At 38.3% G+C, this 23,503-nt stretch overlaps 1 protein-coding gene and 1 long non-coding RNA gene across 10 annotated transcripts in view; one reads left to right on the forward strand and one right to left on the reverse strand.

Annotated features, from left to right (window-relative positions):
- LOC138166188 (uncharacterized) overlaps nt 1-3,120 on the forward strand; it is a 31,504-nt gene extending 28,384 nt beyond the window's left edge. Inside the window, exon 4 of the long non-coding RNA XR_011169565.1 lies at nt 1,008-3,120. This is a non-coding gene — a long non-coding RNA (uncharacterized lncRNA). The remainder of the gene's footprint in view (nt 1-1,007) is intronic.
- ADGRL2 (adhesion G protein-coupled receptor L2) overlaps nt 1-23,503 on the reverse strand; it is a 372,405-nt gene that overhangs the window by 337,287 nt on the left and 11,615 nt on the right. For 3 of the 9 annotated variants that reach the window (XM_069094613.1, XM_069094615.1, XM_069094614.1), the window contains exon 1: nt 14,999-15,375. The exons of 1 other annotated variant lie outside the window; for it this stretch is intronic. The gene's annotated coding sequence lies outside the window, so the exon portion shown is untranslated. Of the gene's footprint in view, nt 1-14,998; nt 15,381-23,503 lie in introns of those variants that run through there. 5 more of the 9 variants (XM_069094621.1, XM_069094620.1, XM_069094622.1 and 2 more) reach the window with 4 other exon arrangements.

A 23,503-nucleotide genomic window follows, 5' to 3' on the forward strand; every position in this document is an offset into this window, starting at 1 on the left:
GCTAACTAATTGCCCTAACTGCCCCTCAGTGATAAATTCTTAAGGAAAAAATAGTCGGAAATTATAAGCAGTATCCCAAGGATTAAGGAAAAGAGTTAGCATAAAGGATGATAGGAGCCTCCACAGATTTCTGAGGCAGGTCTCCTTTCCTCTTTTGTAATCCAACCATGCACATCTTTCAGATTAGATGTAGAAATAATCTTTCTGCCCGTCAAGAGTTCAAGTACTTGTAAGCAATCTGGGAAAGCAAGGAATAGTTTACCTGTCAGATTTATGGAGAAGGAAAGACTTTATGACCAAACAACAGTTAGAGAGCATTATAAAATACAAATGGGCTAATCTTGGTTACATTAAATTGAAAAGTTTCTGTACAAACAAAGCCAATGTAACCAAGACTAAGAAGGAAGTGGGAAGTTGGGAAAGAATTTTACAACCATTATGTCTGATAAGGGCCTCGTTTCTAAAATATACAGAGAATTGAGTCAAATCTATAAGAATACAAGTCATTCCCCAATTGATAAAAGGTCAAAGGATATTAACAGGTGGTTTTCAGAGGCATAAATTAAAGATATCTATAAGCATATGAAAAAATACTCTAAATCATTAGTGATTAGAGAAATGCAAATAAAACAACTCTGAGGTACCTCATCTCACCAGTCTGATTGGCTAAGAGACAAAACAGGAAAATGACAAATTGCTAGAGAGGATGTAGAAAAAGTGGAATACTAATGCATTGCTGGTGGATTGTGAACTGAGTCAACCATTCTGGAGAGCAATCTGGAACTATGCTCAAATGGCTATAATTAACTTCATACCTTTTGACCTAGTAATACCACTTCTAGGGTTGTATCCCAAAGAGATCATAGAAGTGGGAGGAAGACCTGTATGTACAAAAATATCCCTTTTTGTGGTGGCAAAGAATTGGAAATTAAGGGGATGCCCATCAATTGGGGAATGGCTAAACAAGTTGTGGTATATGAATGTAATGGAATACTATTGTGCTGTAGGAAATGAGGAGCAGATGGACTTCATATTTACCTGGGGAGACTTATACAAACATACTGAGTGAGAAAAGAAGAACCAGGAGAAATTTGTAAACAATTACAAACACAATATATGTGTGATGACCAGCTTTGATAGAAGACTGGACTCTTCTCAGCAATGCAAGGTTATATAAAACAACTCCAAAAGACTCATGATGGAAGGAGATGTCTACATTTAGAGAAAGAACTAGAAAGAACAGAGTTTGAATGCAGACTGAAGCAAACTACCTGCTCTCTTTCTTTTTCTTGTTTGGTTTTGTTTCCTCTTTCCCACTGTTCATTCCATTGGTTACAATCCTTTACAACCTGACTAATGTCTAATGTGAAAGTATTTGTAGATCCTATACTTGATTGCATGCCACCATGGGGGGGAGGGGGAGAAGAGGAAGGGGGAGAAAATTTGAAACTCAAGGGATTGTGGAACTGAATCTTATAAACTAAAATTAAACAAACAAATTAATGAAGACCAAAAAAAAAGAGTTTGAGTCCTATTTTTATTTCAAAAAATCAGTTGATTGAAAAGAACCCAAAATATTTTTTCTGGTTATACTGCCTTTACTCTGACTGAGTTGCAGTTAGATTCACAAAGCACACACAGCTTGAAGCTTTCTAACAAATAACTTCTGGATTTTTTTATTTTAAAAAATGTCAGGAAGGTAGGAAGGAAAGCATTTTTTTATTAATTGAAAAAAATTAATTTAATGAAAAATATGCATTCTCCCATGTGCCTTTCCCCATGGTCCTTTGTGTTTCCTTTCCTCTATTACTCTATACTGCTTGTTTTCTTTTGAGTTATTAACAAAGAAATTATGATAAATATTTTCATATTTTGTCTTAGAATTCTACCACCTTATATAGCAATTTTTTTCAATAGAGATTTTTTTCTAATATTAAAAAAAGGAAATATAGCATAGGTTTTAAAGAGTTGGTTGTAGAGAGGGAAAGCCCTGGGTATAAGCACCACTTCAGACATACACTGAGTATGTGACCCCAGGCAAAGTCACTGAAATTCTCAGTGCTCTAGGCAACTCTCAGTGACTTTAACAAGTGCTGATCTGCCTTGGTAGAGGGGTTTTCCTCACCTGGGAACCCTGTCAACCAACGAAGTACTTCCAGTCCCTCTCTATCCTTAACCCAAACTTATAGAATGGGCAGACATGAATGACTTCAGAGATGTACTTCAGTGGAGAGAGAACCCCCAGACCAAGAGATCACAGATTCCTTTGGATATTTGAGTAGACATTTTACATAAAGAGTCATTCTGATTTTCAAGATTTCACATCTAGAAAATTGCCTCATTATACATTTGGTTATCTATATAATGATAAACACAGTGTAAACAATCACCTCTGTAATCTTCCTTTGCATCAAATTCCTGCTCCCAGGTGAGGAAGGAAATTAAGCTCATCTTTCCTCCTCTTTTGCCCCCTGCCTCCTTAAGACACACACACACACACACACACACACACCACTAGCTGAACATTGGTTAAACAACCCAAAGCACTTCTACATACATATAAAAGAAAATTAAGCACATTCCCATATCCTCAGTCAAGGCAGTCATGCTGTGCTGGTGGCACACATGTATTAAGGCAGCAAAATTGCTTTAAATAATCAAAATACACAAAGGCATATTTTCCTGAGTGATTGGAAATAACCCTGACAAATGTTCATATTTGGTAAATTATGAATCAGCCAAGTTATGTCTGCTCAAATATAATGAAAAACATAAAAAAAAGTAATAAGCACATAAAGCAAGATGTTCAGCTGGTGATGAATTTCCATGACAGATACAGAAACAGGCATGTGAGGTGAGCTAGTGAATATGTCTCCTCTGGTGCCTGTGTATATATGTGCATACATACACATGTATATATGCACATAGGAAATGTGTGTGTGTGTGTTAGTGAAAGAACACTGAACCTTTGGCCTAGCCATTCTACTACTGGACAGCTGCACCAAAAGGTCAAGAATAGAAATTCTCATCTATATCAAAGTGCATAACAGGTGAGACAAGCCCAGGACCTCTATCCATTAGGTCATAATGCCTTTCATTACATACTGAATTTTTTGCATACACACAATGAACACAATTTTTTGCCATACACCCTGTTGAGTTACAATCCACCAAACTTGATTCCAGATATTTCATCCATTGAAGCTGATATGGCTAAAACATTCTTTTGAAAAAAAAATTTATTTTCATTTCCAAATTCTCTTCCTCTTTCCTCCTCTCTCCTAGATAGTGAGAAAGCAAGGAAAAGAAAATGCACTCTAAATACACATAGTTATACAAAATTTCTCCCATGGCTAATAAACTCTTGACCGGCTTTTCAGAGTTTCATCTTTCAAAAATGAAAGAAGCAATAAGGGATTGTGTAATTCTGGACATAACTTGAACCAAAAGCTGGGAAGTCATAGTTCAAACAAGGGAAATTTGGGAAGAAATGGTGGCTCGATCTTTGAGTTCATCATAGTTATCAAGTTCAATGATACCCATGGTCTGTTGTACATCCTACATTTGGAGCAAGCAGATTTGAATTGGTTCAAAGAAAGGCTAGGTAGGCTTCTGCAGAGGAAGTTGACCCTTTCAAGGGGAACAACATGTTCTCTAAAAGGAAATTCTGAGGTCAGGAGCCTGAGTCTTTCCAATATGAACACTCTGAGAACATGACAACAAACAGCCACTCTTCTCTGGGCTACGTGGTTATTAGCAGAGGAGGAACCTTCCTGGACAAGAAGAACAAACTTGGAAGCATAAACTTTTCCATAATACAAGGACACTGTGAGTTTGATCATTGGCTATAGTGTTGTTTATGATAAAGTTTATATTCGAAGGAGACAATAGGCCAGGAAGCATGTGACTAGTGGTAGTGACTTCCAGACAAGAAATGCTTTCATTTCCTAAGCAAGAATAAGAGGAAGAACTTGATTGTCCTTGTAGGGTCTTTAGTCATATCTGAACATCATCCACTCTTCCCCACAGACACCCACCTTCCTTTATCTGTCAGCAAACAGCTTAGGAGAAAACAGAAAATCCCAGATGGGCCTGGCCTTCTGTAAAATGGCAAAGGAGACTGCGTTTATCTTTAGTGGGCGCCTTGCCACACACCCTGAACTTCATCCTTCCTCCCCCTATTTTAAGATAAAACTCAAAAAAAAAAAAAAGAATTGAAGTATTTTTTAAACCAGAGATTTTTCTAAAAAAAGAGGAAAGCTGAAATTCAGAACAGCACAGAGGGTATCAAAGTTGTGAGGCAGGGGCCCATCTTTCCTCTCCCAATTTATAAGAAAACTTCTGAAAACAACAACCAAACCAAAGTTCATTTTTTATTTCTAATTTTTTAATTTACTGTAGGCATAGGGCATAGTACCCTCCACTGTGCTATCTTTGGTTCTCATGACTCTCTTCCCTTTTTCCTCTTCCTTCACACAAGGACAGTAGTTGAGTGGAAAGGCAACTATCAGGTGACTATCAGGGTAGATTGGAGGAATAGTGAACAGAGCACTGGCCCTGGAATCAGGAGGACCTGAGTTCAAATCCAACCTCAGACACTTGACACACTTACTAGCTGTGTGACCTTGGGCAAGTCACTTAACCCCAATTGCTTTGCCTTCCCCCCTCCAAAAAACAAACAAAAAACTAAAAACTAAAGACAACTATCCTCAGAGTCAAGAAGATGGGGATTTCAGGTCTACCTTTGATATATATTGGTTGTGTGACCCTGGGCAACTCATTTAACTTGTTAATGTTCCAGGCAATTAACTAAGACTATAAATTACTAATAAATTGGTGTTGATCTTCATCAGTAGTGGGAGTTCCATCATAGAGAATCCCCTCTGCCAATAATATCATAGGTCTTAACCCAAATCTGACTCCATATCTCCTCCCCTCCTTCATTCTTTCTACTTCTATTTTTTTCAGAAAGAGATACTTGTTATTGTGAGGGACAGGCAATAGAGACAGAGGAGAGATTAATAGGGGAGAGAGGAGGCTGGGGCAAGTTATATATGAAAGGACCCACCCAGAGTAGCCTTTCCATTGGGTGCTTATTTCTTACATTCAAAACATGACATTCACTCTCAAATCCTTCCTCTCTGTCTCATTATGGCATGGAAACCTGGAAAAGACCTTTATTTAGAAAGGCAAGAAAGAAAATTTAGAAAGGCAAAGGTCACCCACTGTATCCCTGGCCATTGCCAATTGTCTTGACTTATATCCTGCCACTGGACTTAGATAATTCTGGAGGAGAGAATGAGGCTGATAACTTTTTACAGCCCTGCCTCATTTAACCCCAGTTCATAGACAAATTAAAACCTCACCCTCATGATGTCATTGGACCTCTTAGAAAACAACGGATAAACAAGGTGACCCTGTGTTAATCACAACTATGACAGCAGAGCCTAAAGTCTGGACAAAGCTGCCAACATGGGAAAGGCTTCGAGTCTGGACCCAGTATTGCCCTTGTCTATGGACTTACCAAACTAAGTGAAGAGATTTTCATCACTTAAAAGACCACCAGGTGATATATGGACCAGCCACCATAACTCATGACAACCCTTACTAAGACGTTGTAATCTGTTTCAGTGGCAAGTTGCCCTGGAGTCAGAAGACCTGGGTTCAGATCTCCCTTTTCACAATTACTGCCTGAGTGTCCTTGGGCAAATCATTTCATTCCCCTGTACCTTGATTTCCTCATCTGCCAAATGAAAGTTGCAGACAAGATGACTCTACCTTTAAAACATTATGATTCATGAAGGGAGTATACCCATGGATGAAATCACCAATCTCTGAAAGCACTGAAGTGTTCAAAGTCATCAAATAAACTTATTTAAGGAGAATAGTGAAGCAGCATCAGACAGCAGCAAGGCTGGGGGTCAAGAGCCTTGGAGGAAAGGAGTACCAATTCTGCCTCTAAACGTGTCACCGTTCTAGAAATTCTTCTTAAGCTCTAAATGAGGGGTGATGATTTGATGCAACTAGCATCAAAACTTTAGAGATTCTTTAAAGTCCCTTATTTCTGATTCTTCCTAAAAATCTGATTTTGTCTCATTGATTTTTTTAAATATATATTTTTATTCAAAAACTGAATTATAATAGTCAAGCCTGGCCCTGAAAAGGAGAGAAGGAAATGTACCTCCCCCCTCTTCTTTGTAGAGGGAGGAGACTGCAGGTGTGGAACACTGCATGCATGGAGAGACTAGGCTGAAGCTTGGCCAAGTTTTGTTAAACTTTGGTTCCACTCTTCAAGTTTTTGTTACTAGGGATGGCCTCTGTGAAAAGAAAGGGAATATATTTGAAATTTAAAATTATTTATATATATATATATTTTTTTAAACCTAATTAAAAAAAAAGTTGAATAGTACCATACTATTTGATTTGTTTCTTTTGATCCAGACTTGTTATTTCATTGGTGTAGGGAGCTCACAGTGTAGAAACTCCGTCTACCAACACAGATTGGCATTTTGCCTAGACATTATGTTGTCTTCGGGAGTTGCCTGGGGACCCTGAGGTGACTTACGTATGGTCACACAATTAATAAATCTTAAGGACAAGACATGTATTCAGATCTTCCTAGCTCTGAGACCTTCTAAACCAAGTTGTGTCTTAATATTATCTGATTATATCCTCTCTAAAATAGGGATAATAATGGCATCTCACAGGGTTGGGAGATTCAGATGACATATTATGTAAAATACTTTGCAAATCTTAAATCACTATATAAATGCTATATCTCTCTCACTCTCTCTCTCTCTATCTATCTATCTATCTATCTATCTATCTATCTATCTATCTATCTATCATCAACACCATCATCATCACTACTTGGTAAAGGAGACAAAAACTACTACCAAATTATCCTGGAATTCCTATAACACTTGTATTCTATTTTACAAATCTGTGGAGGGGATAAAAAAGAAAGGTGGATCATATAAACAAAGAGCAAGCAGATTGGGGACAGGAGGCAATAGGGAACTTTGAGAAGAAACTCTTGCTGGCTGGTCTTCAAGATTTACCCACGTCCCAGTGAGCTACTACAAACCTGTTCTGCAGTCTCATGTGGCTCTAGGCCCCCACTGTGAAACCCCACTCACATTCTTCCCCAGGTTTTCCTTCTGCCATACCTTTGACCTCTATTATGGAAAAATACTGGTAGACAGCTAATATATGATCAAGGGTAAATGGGTGGGGGCCATCAAATGAGGTCCTCATGTCCTTCTCCTACCTGGGACCTCTCCTCTCCCAAATAATGAATGTTTATTTTAATAGTATATAGAACTCCACCTTTGTTGTTTAACCCAGATTCATTTGGGGCCCATTAGGAAGGAGGTTAGTGTGATAAAAAAAAAAAAAAAAAACAGGGTCAGAAGTAGCCACAAAGAGACATTTCAGAGTATTTCTACCACTTGGGAAATTTTGTGCTGCTGGACTTGGAGTCAGGAAGACCTGAGTTTAGATCTGGCCTCAGAGATTTGCTAGCTGTGTGACCCTTGACAAGTCACTTAACTTGTTTGACTCATTTTCCTCATTAAAAAAAAAATAAGGCTACTAACAGCATGCATTCCCCAGAGTTGTTGTGAGGATAGAGATCATATTTGTAAAGTGCTTTGCAAATCTTAAAAAGCAATATATAAATATTGCTGATGATGGTGATAGTGAAGATAAAATTCTGTAGCCTATACCTTTTTTCCTTTCTTCTTCTATTGTGTTCCTTCCTCATGCCATCTTCTCTCTTACAGCTGTTTGGAGCATAGAACCAACTTTATTACCACATACAGAGATCCCAGAATACAAGGTCTTCTATTTAAGTAGATAATCACAAGCCCAGACTTGTTACTCCAATTAGGTTGGCTCATCCAGCACTTCCATTTCCTAGTTACCCTCACATAACAATGACAGAGCTGGTCCCCTTAAAAATCTTAGTCACTGAGGAGATCCAGTTTCTCGTCTGCCTTGGTTCCAGGTCCACCCCTTAGCTCCAGTTAACATGACTCTCCTTGCAGACAGCTGAACTCTGACTCAGTAGTTTCTCCAATTGTGCCCAGTGAATTTCTCTCCTATGTCTCAGGCACAACAGGTTCCCTGAGTCAGGTGTCCTGAGACTCTCATAACTGTGCTCCTGTTCCTTCCCTATTCTAAAGCAGAATGCTTCCTGACCTCAGTTTCACTAACAGTCTTAATGGGTCAAACAGCTCTGGGAGTTCTCATCTCTTTTTCTCCCCACCCCTCAATTCATTGACCTAAAGGTTAGGATAGGAACTAGACCCTTGATTTCATTGGTCCAGGGAGTTTCTGGGTGAGGGAACCTCTGAAATTTATTGGCTTAGAAAGTTGCCTAGAACATGAAGAGGTTAAGTGACTTGTCTGTGATCACACAGACAGTATGTGTAAAAGGCAAGATTTGACCTCCGGTCTTTCCATCGCTGAGGTGAGTTCTCTATTGGCTTCTGCATACTGTCTCTGCTTAATCCCTTGAAAAGAGTCAGGTTTACACATTTGGGGGCATAGTCATTATGGAATTTTTTTTTAATAACTATCCTTATTTGTTAGAAGAATTTTGTTTTTCTTTTCTCTTTTCCTCCTTGGGAGGAGAGAGGAGGATATGGAGGTAGGAAGCAGAAAAAGAAATGCTTGATAATAAAAAAAAAATTCAAGAAAAGACATGGATATTGGATCTCTAACTTGGGGCAGGGAGGTGGCACAGGGGACAGAGCACCAGCCCTGGAACCAGGAGGACGTGAGTTCAAATGTGACCTCAGACACTTACTAGCTGTGTGACCCTGGGAAAGTCACTTAACCCAAACTATCTCCAAAAAAAGAAAATATTTCTAACTTGATAGAATTATAGACAGGAAATTGGAGGCCACTGAGTCCACCTCCTCATTTGACAAAGAAATAAATGGAGGCTGCAAAACATGGCTTGCGCAAGGTAATATAGGTAGTAACTATTTAAGGTAGGATTTGAACCCAGGTCTTCCTGGCTCCAGTCTAGTACTCTAACTCCTACACCATGTTATCTCTCCTCCAAGGGGCCTTTGTGTAGCAACATAGTTTCTGGTCGACTGTATCTTCTCAGTAGGAATAGTCATATATACATCACCTCCCATTTTCACCAAATGTATCTGCATGTAGTTGTGTTGCATGTTGTCTCTCCCACTAGAATTCGAGGGTACGGAATGAGTTGTTGCCTTTATTTGTATCTACAGCATTTAGCACAATGGTACATAGTAAAGGCTTAATAAATGTTTGTTGACTGCCTATTGGCTTATGTAAAATCCAATCGTGTTTTTAATTTTATGAACACAAAGATCTGGGGTATTGTAATTAATCCCTCCGCAAGCATTTTTCCAAGTGCCTACTATGTGCAGAGCACTGTGTCAGGCCATGGGAATCTGAAAACAAAAAGAAAATCTCTCCCCTCTTGGGGTTCACATTCTGATGGAGGAGACAATATGCACATATATAAAACTATATCTCACCAATAGCAAATGAATTCAAGGGAGAGGAGGCATCTGGGTCAGGAGAAGTGTCATATCAAAGGTAGTGACTGAGCTTCACCATGAAGGAAGCAGAGAATTCTACAGGGAGGCAGGGCAGCCAACCAGTGTGAATGAAGAGAGATGGGAGATGGAGGGTGTAGTCAAAGAAACAGATTTGACTATGGGGAATAAGGATGAATTCTGTTAATATTTATATATACATACACGTATACATACACACATATACATATATATTCATATACATATATATATATGAACATGTACATGTATGTATTAAAGGTTTTGTGGCAAGCTTATGAGGAAGGTAAATTTGGGATTACCATGCCCCTCAAATCATAAAATATTGCCTTTTCTTTCCTAATGAGCATCTTATAAGACTTGAATATCTTGTGAAGAAGGGTTGATGCGTCATAATGTCCCAGGTTTCCTCATTTCCCTTTGCCAGTTTTTGGTGTGGAGGGTGGAGGTGGTTGTTACCATGGTGAAGTGAGAGAGCATGACTAGGGTGTTTGTGTATGTGTTCACTCTTGGTTTCTGTCTCTGTCTCTCTGTCTTTCTCTCTATTGCTGTCTCTCTATACACAAATCTACATTTTGACTATTAGTGTATCGGGAGTTGAAGATACAGATTGGTACATATCTTAGGGAGAGGGACAATGCACTTAGTGTGACCTAGGAACTTCCCAAGCATTTCATCAACTAAAAGTAGTTGGGACAGCTGACCTCATAGAGTTGTAAGGTCCCAATATCCATATAGGTCATCAGTCCAAACTTATTCCTTGAGGGAAGATTTTATCCAAGGTATCCAAGATAGACTGTAGTCTTGCTTGTTCTGAAAGATCGATAAAGAAGGTTTTCTGTCCAGAAAACCTGGTTGGGCTAGGCTGACACAGTTCCAGTGGATTACTTCTACTCTAGGTTCAAGCCTAGGGCCAGAGACATTACCCTTTCTCTTGCAAAATAATGAGAATGGGGAAAATTCCAGAGAGCAGGGAAGCCCCTAAGAAACAAAAGGCCTAAAGGCTATTGAAACTATATATGACTCTTCAAAGTTGACTTTTTCCCCACAAGTCCACCCAGTTGTATAGTATCTGTGGAGGACAGGAAATTCTAGTCATTCCTAAATACAGATGCTAGGGGAAGAGGCAAAAAATAAAAAGATGGCTGGGATAAAACAAACATGTTCTGTGGCTGGATCAATTGAATGATGCTAAACCTCATACTATAAGCAATTTGGACAGATTCTTCTCTTTCCCTCCAAGGATTCTAATCTTTCCCTATACTTTTCTGTTACCCACAGAAGGTGGAACTAGGAGCAATGAATGCTGGTAGGTCAGATGCAAATACCAAATGGAACGAATATCCACCAGTGAGTGGGTTCCGCCTCACTTGAGATCCTGAACTGAAGGTCTAAGGAACACTTAGCAGCTGGATTGTAGAGGGCGGCCTTATTCAGGACCGTCTGGCTTCTGAGGACGAATTCCAGACTCTAGGTCCAGTTCTAGGTGTCACAGTGGATAGATCAATGCACCTGGAGTTAGGAAGACCTGGGTTCAAATGTGACTACAGACACTTACTAACTGTGTGACCCTGGGCAAGTCATTTAATCTTTGTTTGCCTGTCTCCTGATCTGTTAAATGAAGATAATAATAGCACCCAGATAACAAGGTTGTTGTAAGGATCAAATGAAAATATTTGTAAAGCTCTTAGCACAGTGCCTGACACATTTGTGGCTGTTGTTCAGTCAGTTGTGTCTGACTCTTCGTGACCCATGGACCATAGCACACCAATACTGTCCATGGGACTTTCTTGGCAAAGATACCTGGAGTGGTTTGCCATTTCTTTCTCCAGTGGAATAATGAAAATACAGGTTAAGTGACTTGCCCAGGATCATACAGCTAGTAAGTGTTTAAGGCCAGATTTGAACTCAGGTTTTCCTGACTCTAGGCCCAGAGCTCTATCTACTGAACTACTCAGCTGTCTCCATCTGATACATAGAAGGTAATATATAAATGTACCTAATATAAATGAACATAGGAGGTACTATATAAATACTATATAAACATAGTAGGTACTATATAAATTCTGTTAGGATTAATAATAATATATTATTAATATGATAATATTGTCATTAATAGTAGCAATAATGATAATTGACCAATTCATTATTCAATTGATGGTTTTAAAAAATTAATTCCAGAAAAGACATGCATTTTACACCTCTATGCTGGTAAAATCACAGACAGGAACTTGGAAGTCATTGAGCCCAACTTTCTCATTTGACAGAGGAAGAAAATGAGGATTACAAAGGTACAATGACTGGCTCAGGGTAATATGGCTAGTAAGTGTCTGAGAGAGGATTCAAACTGAGCTCTCTATCCACTGTGCTACCTAGCTTCCTTTGAGATTTGCCAGATAACTCTTCATATAGTACCACTCTGGTTACCTCATTGCTCTACTGAAAAAAATCCCAGTAGTTCCCTTATGCTTAATGGATAAAATTCAAACTCCTTAAACCTAGAATTAAAGGATTTCAAAGATCTGGCCTCTACTTTCCCTTCCAACTCTTTTTTTCTACTTCACCCCTGTTCACAAGCTACATTCCAAATATGACTACTCATCACTGGTGCAGCAGGAAGATTGTTAGGTTTAGAGTCAGAGAATTTAGCTTCAGATCCCACTTATGTGACCCAGAGCAAGTCAGATCACCTCTGTGGAGCTTACTTATCTGCAAGGACTTATCTAGCACCCTTCCTATGACCTTGACAAATTTGTAGGTGGTGGGAGTTGTACCCCGAATGAGATGGAGGTAGATGATACTTTGGCTGGGGCTGACCACCGCTGAGGTCAGGCATAAAACAATCTCAGCACCTTTTTGAATTATGTTCTTTCTAAAAGCAATCAATGGAGTTCAATTTTTTCCTGAAGCATCTAGCACTTAACCTGTGTTGGACACATGATCCTTGACTTGACAGACAGTTAGTCAATTCAACTGTGACAACGCCTTTGTTCACACACAGATGTATTATAATTTCAACTTGTTTGAATGTTGTTTTTCCCATTAGGAAAAAATGACCACTTGGGATAATTACATGAAATGTCAACTATAAATATCCAGGAACAAATGAACATAGTTGGTTGTTACTAACATCAAATGGTTGTAAATCAATTCTATGGTTATGTTTATTGTGTCCTTAATAGCATTTTTTTTTAAGTTCTGCACATTTGATCTTAATCAAGAAAAAAAATAAGGTATGCTACTGAAGAAAATGATATACTTCTATTTGGTGCATATTATTTTTTAAAAAAGCAGAACCATCTGAAATCTGTTTGCTAACTATGGTATAATACAAATTAGCCTGTGGGCACCAAGAGCTGCCATAGCTTGTCTGCTTGCCAGCCTTGCTTAGTCCCCGAGTATTAATGAGTAGGTGCAAGGATTTGAACAATCAGCATTTCAGCATTTGCATGCAAACTCTCATGCTGTGTAATTATGCTCAGCGCTGGCACTCAAATTAATTAAAGCTGATTTCTCTGTGACTGCAAACTGGTCATATCCCCGGTTTCTCCTTCATATGAAGTCATCACTCTATATTCAACATGACACTTCTGTCCCTCGAATTCTTAGTAATGCTAATAGGCAACAATCGGAAATCAGTCCCTATTTAGAAAGCAGAAAGAAATGGAAAGGGGTTCTGTTCCCTGCACCCAACAACTGTATGTATCCATCTCTCCCTTTGGCATCAAGGTAAAGACACATTCTTCTCTCTCTCTCCTCTCCTTTTCTCTCTCCCTCTTTAATGAATGTGTTCTTGTGCTATAATTATCTAGAATGATAAGAGAAATAAATCATATACATATTTCAGTGAATACCCTTCCCCAGCTTTGTCTGATTAGGGATTTCAGAAAATTTGCCAATCTAAAAAATTGTATTTGACACATATAAAATCTGAAGCAAGTTAGGTACAGGCAGGAATGTATTCAGCAAGAGTCAACTGTTAAATTTTTAGCATGAAAATTCACACCTCAGAAATCAATAAGCGCTAGCTACAAATGAGGGCTTCATTTATTGCTTTGTCAATTGTCTAGACTTGAGAATATGATGGAGAAAATGTTAATAATGCAGATTAAACTTAAAAGTGTGTCATACATATATTCCCCCTCCCACAAAGAACCTGTTGTTAAACCTTGACAATAGTCCCCTCCCCCAAAGAGTCTGTTGCTAAATATTTATCAACACTCCCCTCCCACTCCCCCAAGAGAGCCTGTTTTTAAACGTTAACTAACATATCATTGCATGTCAGGGAAAGAGGGCTGAATTTGGAGTCAGAAGCCCTGGGTCACAATCTTGGCTCTACCACTTTAAAGTGTGTGACCTTGGGCAAGTCATTGCACATCATTTTAGAGCCAAAAGGTATCCAGTTCAACCCCCTTCCTTTTACACATGTAGAAACTGAGGCCCATAGAGGTGAAGAGATTTGCCCAAGGTCACATACATAGTAAGCAGTGAAGTCTGAATTCCAATCCATTTCCTATGATTCTAAATCTAGTGTTCTTTTTCAGGCCACCATATTGCCTCAGTTTCCTCATTTGCAAAACATCAAATACTGCATTAGATAACTCCTCAGCTCCATTCAGTTCTAAATCTATCACTTACCTATCAATAGTTATAGTGTTAATTAAAAAAAAATAATTTTATTGTCTTAAGATAAAATATTCACAATCAAAGAACAGGGAGGTGAAGAAGGAAAAATGAGATGACTGTGAGATTTGATTAAAGACTTTTGGAATCATCATCACCAGGACTGAATTGAAATAGAGACACTTATTTGCCAGAGAGATACATAAACAATGATTTCTGCAGTAGGAGCTTTTCCCAGGGTCTTTTTTAAAGCCTTCTCCCCAGGTCGCTCAGGGCCTCTGACAGCTGCTTTGTCAAGGGATCCTCAGAGAAATTAAGATAGTGTGGGAATTCTTTCCTCATGAACCTTCATCTCTGTGCCTAGGTGTCCCCCACAAACATGATCAATGGCAAACCTGGGAGCTTTCCTGAGCCAGAAATACTTGGTTACCATTTATTCAGACATGGCATTAAACACATACCTTTGGATTTTGCTTGTAACTTTGGCCATGTACTGAGTCAAAGCAATTAGGGGTCGGTGTCATTGTCTTTGGATTGTGGGATCACAGATTTAGAGCTCAAAAAGAACACAGGGGTTGCCTAATCCAAACCCCCTCACACAGGCAGTAAATGGGCTTTCTTAAGTCTAGGATCAAATAGGTCAGTTTCTCAAGTTCAATATGCTGGTAGACACCCGACACTTCAAAGAAAATTAAGTCCTGCCTCACCCCATAAAAGTTGGGGGCTGCAGTGATATAAATAAAGAGAAAAGTAGACTATTCCTTTGAACCTCCCTGGGCTGATGGAACCAGGAGTCAATTAGTAACCCTTACCTTGGCGATAATAACTCAGGGTCCTCAAAGATCAGCAGTCCTTCCCCTTTTTTTGCTTCAGACCTTCTTTCAAGGTTCAAATGATGAATATGAGAGAGAAGAATCCCAGAGCACAGAACCTCTGTACTAGTCTCCAAGGTGGATAGTCAGCCGAGAGCCACACATATACAACACAGTATCATTACACAGGGGCCTTCCCCAATGTCTTGTCATGAAATTTCCCAAGAAGACAGGTGATATTTTGGAATCAATCTAATTGCCAGACATTTTTTTTAAGATAGGTGTGGCTATCTAATCAGCCAGTTCCACCTGTCCCTAAACCCACACAGCTTCCATTGCCTTCAGTATTTACCTCAGGTGTCCAGTGACTTCATACGTTCATTACGCACACACAGGCACCCAAGAACTGGGCTGGTTGTGGGAACGGTGTGGAGCTAAGAAACTCAGTCACCCTACTACACAATGCCTATAGCTGCTAGCAAATACCTGTTTGCTGAATCAGGGATGGAGTGCCCTGAGCAGTTCCACCACTTTTAAGTTTTCTTTTGTTCATTTTTTTAAAGTCCTCCTTTCTTCTCTCTTCTGTACCTGCCCCCCTTCTGCTTATGAAGACTTTTTTTTTTCTGATTTTTTTTAACAGTTAAAAACCAATGCTTGGAGTACTCCCACATATCTGTCAGGAGTTCACTCACCCATTCATCCGTCTACAACTGAAGACCAACGAGTCCAACCCCTTTATTTCACAGATAGGAAAAGTGAGGCCCAGAATACAAGCATCAAACATGAGAGACAGAATTTGAACCCGGGTCCCCTGATTCCAGAAATGCTATTCTTTCTACTATATTGTGCAACCAAAGAAGTTTTTTTTAAAGCATAGTTACTGAACTATTTAGGACAAATAGTTTCATATCTTGGTTTCAAATCTGGGTCCTACCACTTGCTGCTTAATATGACCTGGGACAAGTCACAGCCCTTCTTTGGACCCCATTTTTTTCATCTGTATAAGGAATCATTCCATCTCTAAATCTATGACCAGGCATGGCAGCATGTTCAACATTTTGCACCTATAGGCCTTCACAACTCTCTCAAAAGGAAAGAGATATAATTCTTCATCTGTTCTCTAGGGGCAAGATCAGTCAATACAATTACTCAGCATTTGGCTTCATTTCCATGTTCTTTTTATTTATATTATTGTAGCTGTTGTGAAAATTGTTTTCTTGGTTCTTATTGCTTTACTCTTGATCAGTTCATGTAAGTCTTCCTTTGTGCGTATTTCTCATATTTGTCACTTCTTATAGCATTAAATATTTGAATACATTCATATACCACCAGTTGTTCAGCCATTTCCTGGTGGAAGGGCACCTGTTTTGTTTTCTATTTTTTGCTCCAATAAAAAGTATTGCCATGAATGTTTTGCTATACATGGTACCTTTGTGTCATAGAATCAAAGCCTAGTGAGAAAGAGAAAGCAAGAAAAGACCTTGGATGGGCCCAGTTTCAACTCCCTTCTGTATACTAATGAGGACATTTAGGCCCAGAGAGACTCATTTATTATTATTCCTTTTTCACTTGGCTTATTATTAGTAGAGCCTAATAACTAGTGACTAGTCCAAAGTCTAGAAGTAAAGAGGTACATAGCAGACTCAGGAATTTAAATCCATATCCTTTAACACCAAACATAGGATTCTTTCTTTGTATCACATTGTCTTTAACTTCCTTGGGATACATTCCCAGTGGGCTGAAGCTTATTTATGTTTCAATTTCTTTTAAGTCTGGAGAATAATAGAAGGCTGTTTGTAGGTCCTCAAGGTGAAGGGCTGTTTTATTTTTTTTCATCACCCACAATTCCAGAAGAAAGCTAGGTACCCAACAGTAGCTCCATAAAAGTTTGTTGTTATTATTGCATGAGGTGATTGGGTGTATATATGCTAGCATGTATCTGAGGGAATGGCATGTGGATAATCCAATTCAATCCCACAACTGTTCATTAACAGCCTAGGAACTGGGGATAAAATGACAAGAATGAAACAGTTCTTGTCCTCAGGGAGTTTTCATCCTACTGGTGGGATCCAGTATACACCCAAATCAACGAAAACAAGTATATGGTCATAGGATTATAGATTTGGAGATGGAAGATCAATGAGTCCAACTCTTATCTGTAAAAGGAAGAAACAGGCCCAGAGAGGTTAAGTGACTTGCCCAATCAAGTGTGTCTAAGGCCAATTTAGGCCCAAGTCTTCCTGACTCCAAGTCCAATGCCCTTTCTACTATGCCATACTATCTCTCAGAGACAGGACAGAGACAGAGAGAGAGGGCATGAACAACTGGGGGTGAGTGAATTAGGAAAGACTTCCTTTCTATAATGTAGTGTTAAAGCCCTGCTGTGCTTTAAAGGAAGCTGTTGTTCAGTCCTTTCAGTCACTTCCCACTCTTCGTAACCCCACCCATTTGGGGTTTTCTTGGCAGAGATATTGGAGTGGTTTGCCATTTCCTTATCCAACTCATTTGACAGATGAGGAAACTGAGGCAAACCTTAATTTAGTGACTTGTCCAGAGTCATATAGTCAGTGCATGTCTGAGGTCAAACTCGAACTCAGGTCCTCCTGACTTTAGGCCAGGCACTCTAACCACTGAACCACCAGATTGTATAGTCCTTATATTTTAAACTTCTTGAGGGCAGGGACTTTGTAATTTTATGTATCCTCATTACTTAGCCCAGTGCCTGGCATATCACTGACTGACTGGTTATAAGGTAGAGTTGAACTGGGAGGTTCATGCCTTGCCTTGAAGACCACCTGTGTGACAGAGTGGAGACTGGGTGTACGAGCAACAGTTAGCAAACCAGTTTGACAGGAACAAGGAGTGTGTGAAGGGGAGAAACATGTGATAAATAATAGCAAGATCCTAGAAACTCTGCAAAAACCACATGCATTATTATGGTCCAGGGCAGGTTTACTTTGGCTAAAACACAGATTTCAGAAACACGGGAAAATGACTGACGTTTATATTGTGTTTTAAAGCTACAAAATACTCTCTAACTGCACAGTAGCTGAGAAATGCTTTTCAATTAGATGACAGCCTGACAACCTCCCCCTCGCCTCACAAGAATGGGGCTGTAGAGGTGTCATGTTCTTAACTGTACAGATGAGATCTCAGAGAGGTTCACTGACTTACCTATGGTTGCACAGCCACTAAGGATAGCAGGCAAGATGTGAACTCAGGTCTGCCTGGCTTTAAGAGCATCATTCTGGGGCGGCTGGGTGGCACAGTGAATAGAGTACTGTCCCTGGAGTCAGGAGGACCTGAGTTGAAATCTGGCCTCAGACACAAAAAAAAACTAGCCATGTGACCTTGGGCAAGTCACTTAACCGCAATTGCCCTCCAAAATAAAAGACCATCTTTCCATCTCGTGGGCTACCCCAGCTATGTTGGCAGAACAAATAGTGTACCAGCCTTGAAGTCAGAAGCCTTTAAAGATCAAATGAGATGATACCTGTTATGTGCTTTGTCAACATTAAAGTACTATTTAAATGCCAGTTATTGTCATCATCATTATTATTATTTCTTAATTATCATTAATAATCATCATTTTTGTTGATACTGTTCAATTTTTAGTCATGCCCGACTCTTCATGACTCCATTTGGGGTTTTCTTGGCAAAGATACTGGAGTGGTTTGCCATTTACATCTCCAGATCATTGTACAAATGAGGAAACTGAGGCAAACAGGGTTACATGACTTGCCCAGGGTCACACAGGTAGTAAGTATCTGAGATCAGATTTGAACTCAGGTCATCCTGACTCCAGATCTGGCACTCTCCCCACTGCACCATCTAGCTTCCTAATAATCATCATTATTATATAATATATAACAGTATATATTATGTAGTATATAATATTATATAAAAACCTAATATGATCATTGCTATTAATATTTCTTCCTGCTTGTATAGATCTGCTTAGCCACTTATCAAAGGAAGGCTAAATTCTAAGGAAAAGATATTCATTTTCAGTAGTAACTACTTATCCTATAGTCATGTGAGTCAACCAGATCAGTTAACAAACAGGTCTTTGAAAGTATCATAGAAATTAAGAGCTAAAAGGGTCAGTTACCTTCCCTTCTTTCCCAATGGAGGAACATTCCTGACAGATCATCATTCAGTATCTTCTTGAACACTTCCAGTGAAAAGAAGGGCCTGCCTCATTTTTAGATAGTGCTCACTGTCCAAAGGATCACTTGGGGAATAAGCTGAAATCAGCCTCCCTGAGATTTTTACCCACTGGTCTGAGGTCTGTTCTCTAGAATTAAAGGAGAGCTAGAATTCCTTTTCCATGTGACCATTTTTCTAAACTTTTGAAGATTTCTTTTCTTAACAGTTTAAAAAACATTTTTTTTAAATTTCAGGAGCCCAAGATGCCATTCATTTGGGTATGGAGATTTGATCTCATTTGAAGCATCTAGGTTTTCCCTACCCCCTTGCTGATCTGGAGATTTATTTTCTTTTTTAAACATTTTTTTTTCTTTTGTCTTTCTCATTTGGAGATCTTTCTCCTTAATAGAGAAGATGGAAACAAAATGAAAGTCAAGACATCTTAATGAATTATAACATGTTATCCCAGAGAACTGATACTATAACACATCTCCCTTCTTTCAGGAGTTAGAAGGAGGATTATAGATATAGAATGTGGTGTACACTCTTAGATGCCTTGGAACCCTGAATAGCTTCCTAAATAACATCCACAGCCCCTCAAAAAATTCAGACAAATCATCCACACAGGAAACAAGTGGATGAAAAATGCCTATTGTCTAGACAATGATGAACAGGAGGAAAGACAGATTTTAGAGAAGATGAAGTAGATGTTGCAGAGCAAATATTTCTAAGTTTTTTGACATATGGAATAGAGAAGACAAAAACCTCCCTACTATTTCAACCATTCTCAGATAATTCAGGAGGACCCATTTGTATCCGCAGAATTGATGTTCATTACAAAACATTTCTATCTTATTTTTTCAAAGGTTTTATTTTTATTAAATTGAGTATGTCTCCTTGGCAGCAATTTATTAGGCAATTCTCCATTTAAATTATTGTACTGCACAGTCACAAAGCTATATTTCTTTAGAAATATTCTCTAGCTCTGACTTTACCAATTCCAATTAGCCCCCTCTCCCTGACTTCCACCCCCAGAATTTGGATTTGTGAGATTTTATTGTATTACATTTAGTTTTGAAGGGTTATATTCAAGGTTATGTCTAGCATAGAGTAGGAGTTTAATAAGTGTTCGTTGAATGAATGAATGAATGAATAAATGAGTGAATGAATAGTACAGTTCCCCAAAACATAAAAGAACCAAAGGACCTTACTCAAGGAAGGAAGCCCCGAATGGTGGAAAGAACAGGGAATTGTCAGTAGACCTTGTAGTCCTAAATCTGTCAACAACTAGAAATAAGACCTTCAAAAGTTCTTTTAATTCCATCTATGAAAAGGTGATGGTAATCACTAAATGCTAACCTCCCAGAAGTATCCTGAGGAGAAAAGAAGAATGAAGGGCATGTGAATTACTTTGAGAATGTTGAATGAAGTATACAGCATATGTATATCTGTGATGTTATTTTCATTATTAATAAACTATGCTTATCACGAGTCAAGTATTTATTACAAAATTAAACCATTCCAAAGGCCATTATACAAGAGTTCATGTATTTAGGTTACTTTTTTTTTTTTGAGAGAGAGATGCATGTACATTTCAAAACATTATATAGGTTTAAAAAATTCATAGTTTTCTATCAGTTTCAATGAAAGCAAATTAGTTCTATTTCCCCTTGGTGTTATGCAGTGTTTGAAGCATAAACACAGTAGTTTTATGCTAATGCATGAGAACAGGAAGATGAATCTCATTTAAAAATTCAAGAAAGCTAATGCTGAACAGTGAGTTATGTGAGGGCAGTGATGATGAGACCCAGTCTACTTTTATTATCTAAGATGAGTATTTTTAAAAGGCAAAATATAAATGATGCTTTGAGGAAAAAAGTCATTTCAAAAAGTTCTTTCAGTTTTAATTAACTATGTTACTATAAATAGATGCTTTAACCAAACATGTGATCTGATTCTTGACATTAATCATTTCAAAGAAAAGGGTGATAAGAACCCAGCAAGCGTTCTTTAAATCACACCTTATTCTCTGTCTTGGCAGAACATTTAGTTGTAGAAGCTAGGTGCAGGAAATGAAAATCTTTTGTGACTCCTAGTCACTGTGACTGTGGGATTTTGAACCACATGGTAAATGGTACTATTCCTATGGGCAGGGCATATGTTCTCATAGAAATTCAACCAGGCTCAAAACCTTGAAGTCATGTTTGACTCTTCTCTCCCCTTGGCCTTTCCTGCCCTATCTCCTTTAATCCATTGTCAAATCAGGTTGATTCTACTATTGTAGCATTGCGACTCTTTTGTCCATCCTCATCACCTCTTAAAGATAGTTCTACCCCTCTCAATTAATTAACAAGCATTTGCTATTTTGTATATAGTTTGTACTTATTTATTTACGTGCATATGCCCTCCCCAAACAGGATGTAAGATCCTTGAGGGCAGAAATTGTTTCTTTTTAGTTCTTGTATCCTTAGACTAGAATATAAGTAACACTTAATACGTGTATTTATACTCTTATCAGAATTGGTACAAAGAGGAAAGAACACTCAGCTGGGCATAGAAATCTACCTCATGCAATGGGGAAATCAGAGGGAGAGGGGATAAGAGATATGGAGGGGGGCAGTTGATAAAAGGGAGGGTGAATTAAGGGAGAAAGTGGTCAGCAAAACAGATTATTGAGGAGGGACAGAATAAAAAGAGAGATAGAAGCATAAATGGAAGAAAATAGGATGGAGGGAAATACACAGTAAGCATAACTGAATGTGAATGGAAGGAGTTCACTCATAAAATGTAAGTGGGTAGCAGAATGAATTAGAAACCAGAATCCAACAACATGTTGTTTACAAGAGAAACACTTGAAACAGAAAGACATACATAGACTTAAAGGGGGCTAGAGTAAAATTAATTATATTTCAAATGAAGTAAGAAAGTTGGAAGTGACAATCATGATCTCCAGACAAAGCAAAAGCAAAAAAAAAAAAAAATGAAGACCTAATTAAATAAGATAATCAGAGAAATTACATTTTGCTAAAAGGTACCATAGATAATGAACTAATGTAATATATATATATATATATATATATATATATATATATCAAGTTTCTCCAATAAAGGCCTTTTTTCTCAAATATATAGGGAATTGAGTAAAACAGCCATTCCACAATTGATAGAATATGAAAAAGTTTTCAGAAGAAGAAATAAAAGCTATTAATGTAAGAAAAAATAAATCACTATTGTTTAGGTTAATGTAAATTAAAACAACTCTGAAGGACCACTTCACACCTATCAGAATTGACAAATGCTGGAGGCTTTAAGGAAAAATAGGTACACTGATGAACTACTGGTGGAGTAGTGAACTGGTACAGTGAACTGAACAACCATTCTGTAGAACAATTTGAAACTATGTCCAAAGGACTAGAGAACTGTGCATACCCTTTGACCCCAAAATTCCAGTTTTCGGTCTGAATCCCAAAGAGATCAAAGAAAATGGAAAAGTACCTATATGAACAAAATTATAGCAGCTCTTTTTGTGCTGGCAAAGAATTGGAAATCAAGGGAATGCTCATTACTTGGTTAATGACTGAATAAGTTGTGGCATATTGATTGTGATTAAGTACTAGTGTCCTATAAGAAATGACAAGAGGGTGGTTTCAGAAAAAAATAATAAAAACAACAAATGACAAGAACTATATGAACTGATGCAAAGTAAAGTGAGAAGAACCAGGAGAACATTGTACACGATAACAGCAATGTTGTAATGATTACCAAGTGTGAAAGACTTGACTACTCTGATCAATACAATGATCTGAGAAAATCCCAAAGGAGTCATGATGAAAAACTGTTATCCACCTCCAGATAGAGAACTGTTGAGCTTTGAGTGCAAATTGAAGTGTAATTTTCTCTCTCTGCTTTTCTTCTGTCATATGACTATGTGGAAATATGATTTGCATGACATCACATATATAATTGATTAATTTTTTTTGCATGCCATCTCAATGAGTTGGGAAGGGGTAGAAAGGAGAGAATTTGGAATTCAAGCTTTAAAAAGAAAAGAATATTCAAAATAAAGAAATAATATATTTTTTAAAAGGAAGGATTAAAACGTGCTTTTGCATTCATTCATTCATACATTCATCTGTTCCCCAAATCTGACATTTCATCTCCTTTATTAAGATGTGAGCTCCTAGAGACTAGAGATTGTTTTTGCCTTTCTCCGCATCCCACAGTACTTAGCAGGCTGCCAGTAGGGAAGGTAGGGAAAGGGAAGGAGGAAGAAAACAACCATTTGCAATGTGCCAGGCACTGGGCTGAGTGCTGTTTTACAAATATTCACTTTTTTGTTCCTCACAACAATCCTGA

The sequence above is a fragment of the Petaurus breviceps genome, unplaced genomic scaffold (assembly GCF_028583685.1).
Source record: "Petaurus breviceps papuanus isolate PSGF00001 unplaced genomic scaffold, PetGlider_PUasm1.0 220, whole genome shotgun sequence".
Taxonomy (NCBI): Eukaryota; Metazoa; Chordata; class Mammalia; order Diprotodontia; family Petauridae; genus Petaurus; species Petaurus breviceps.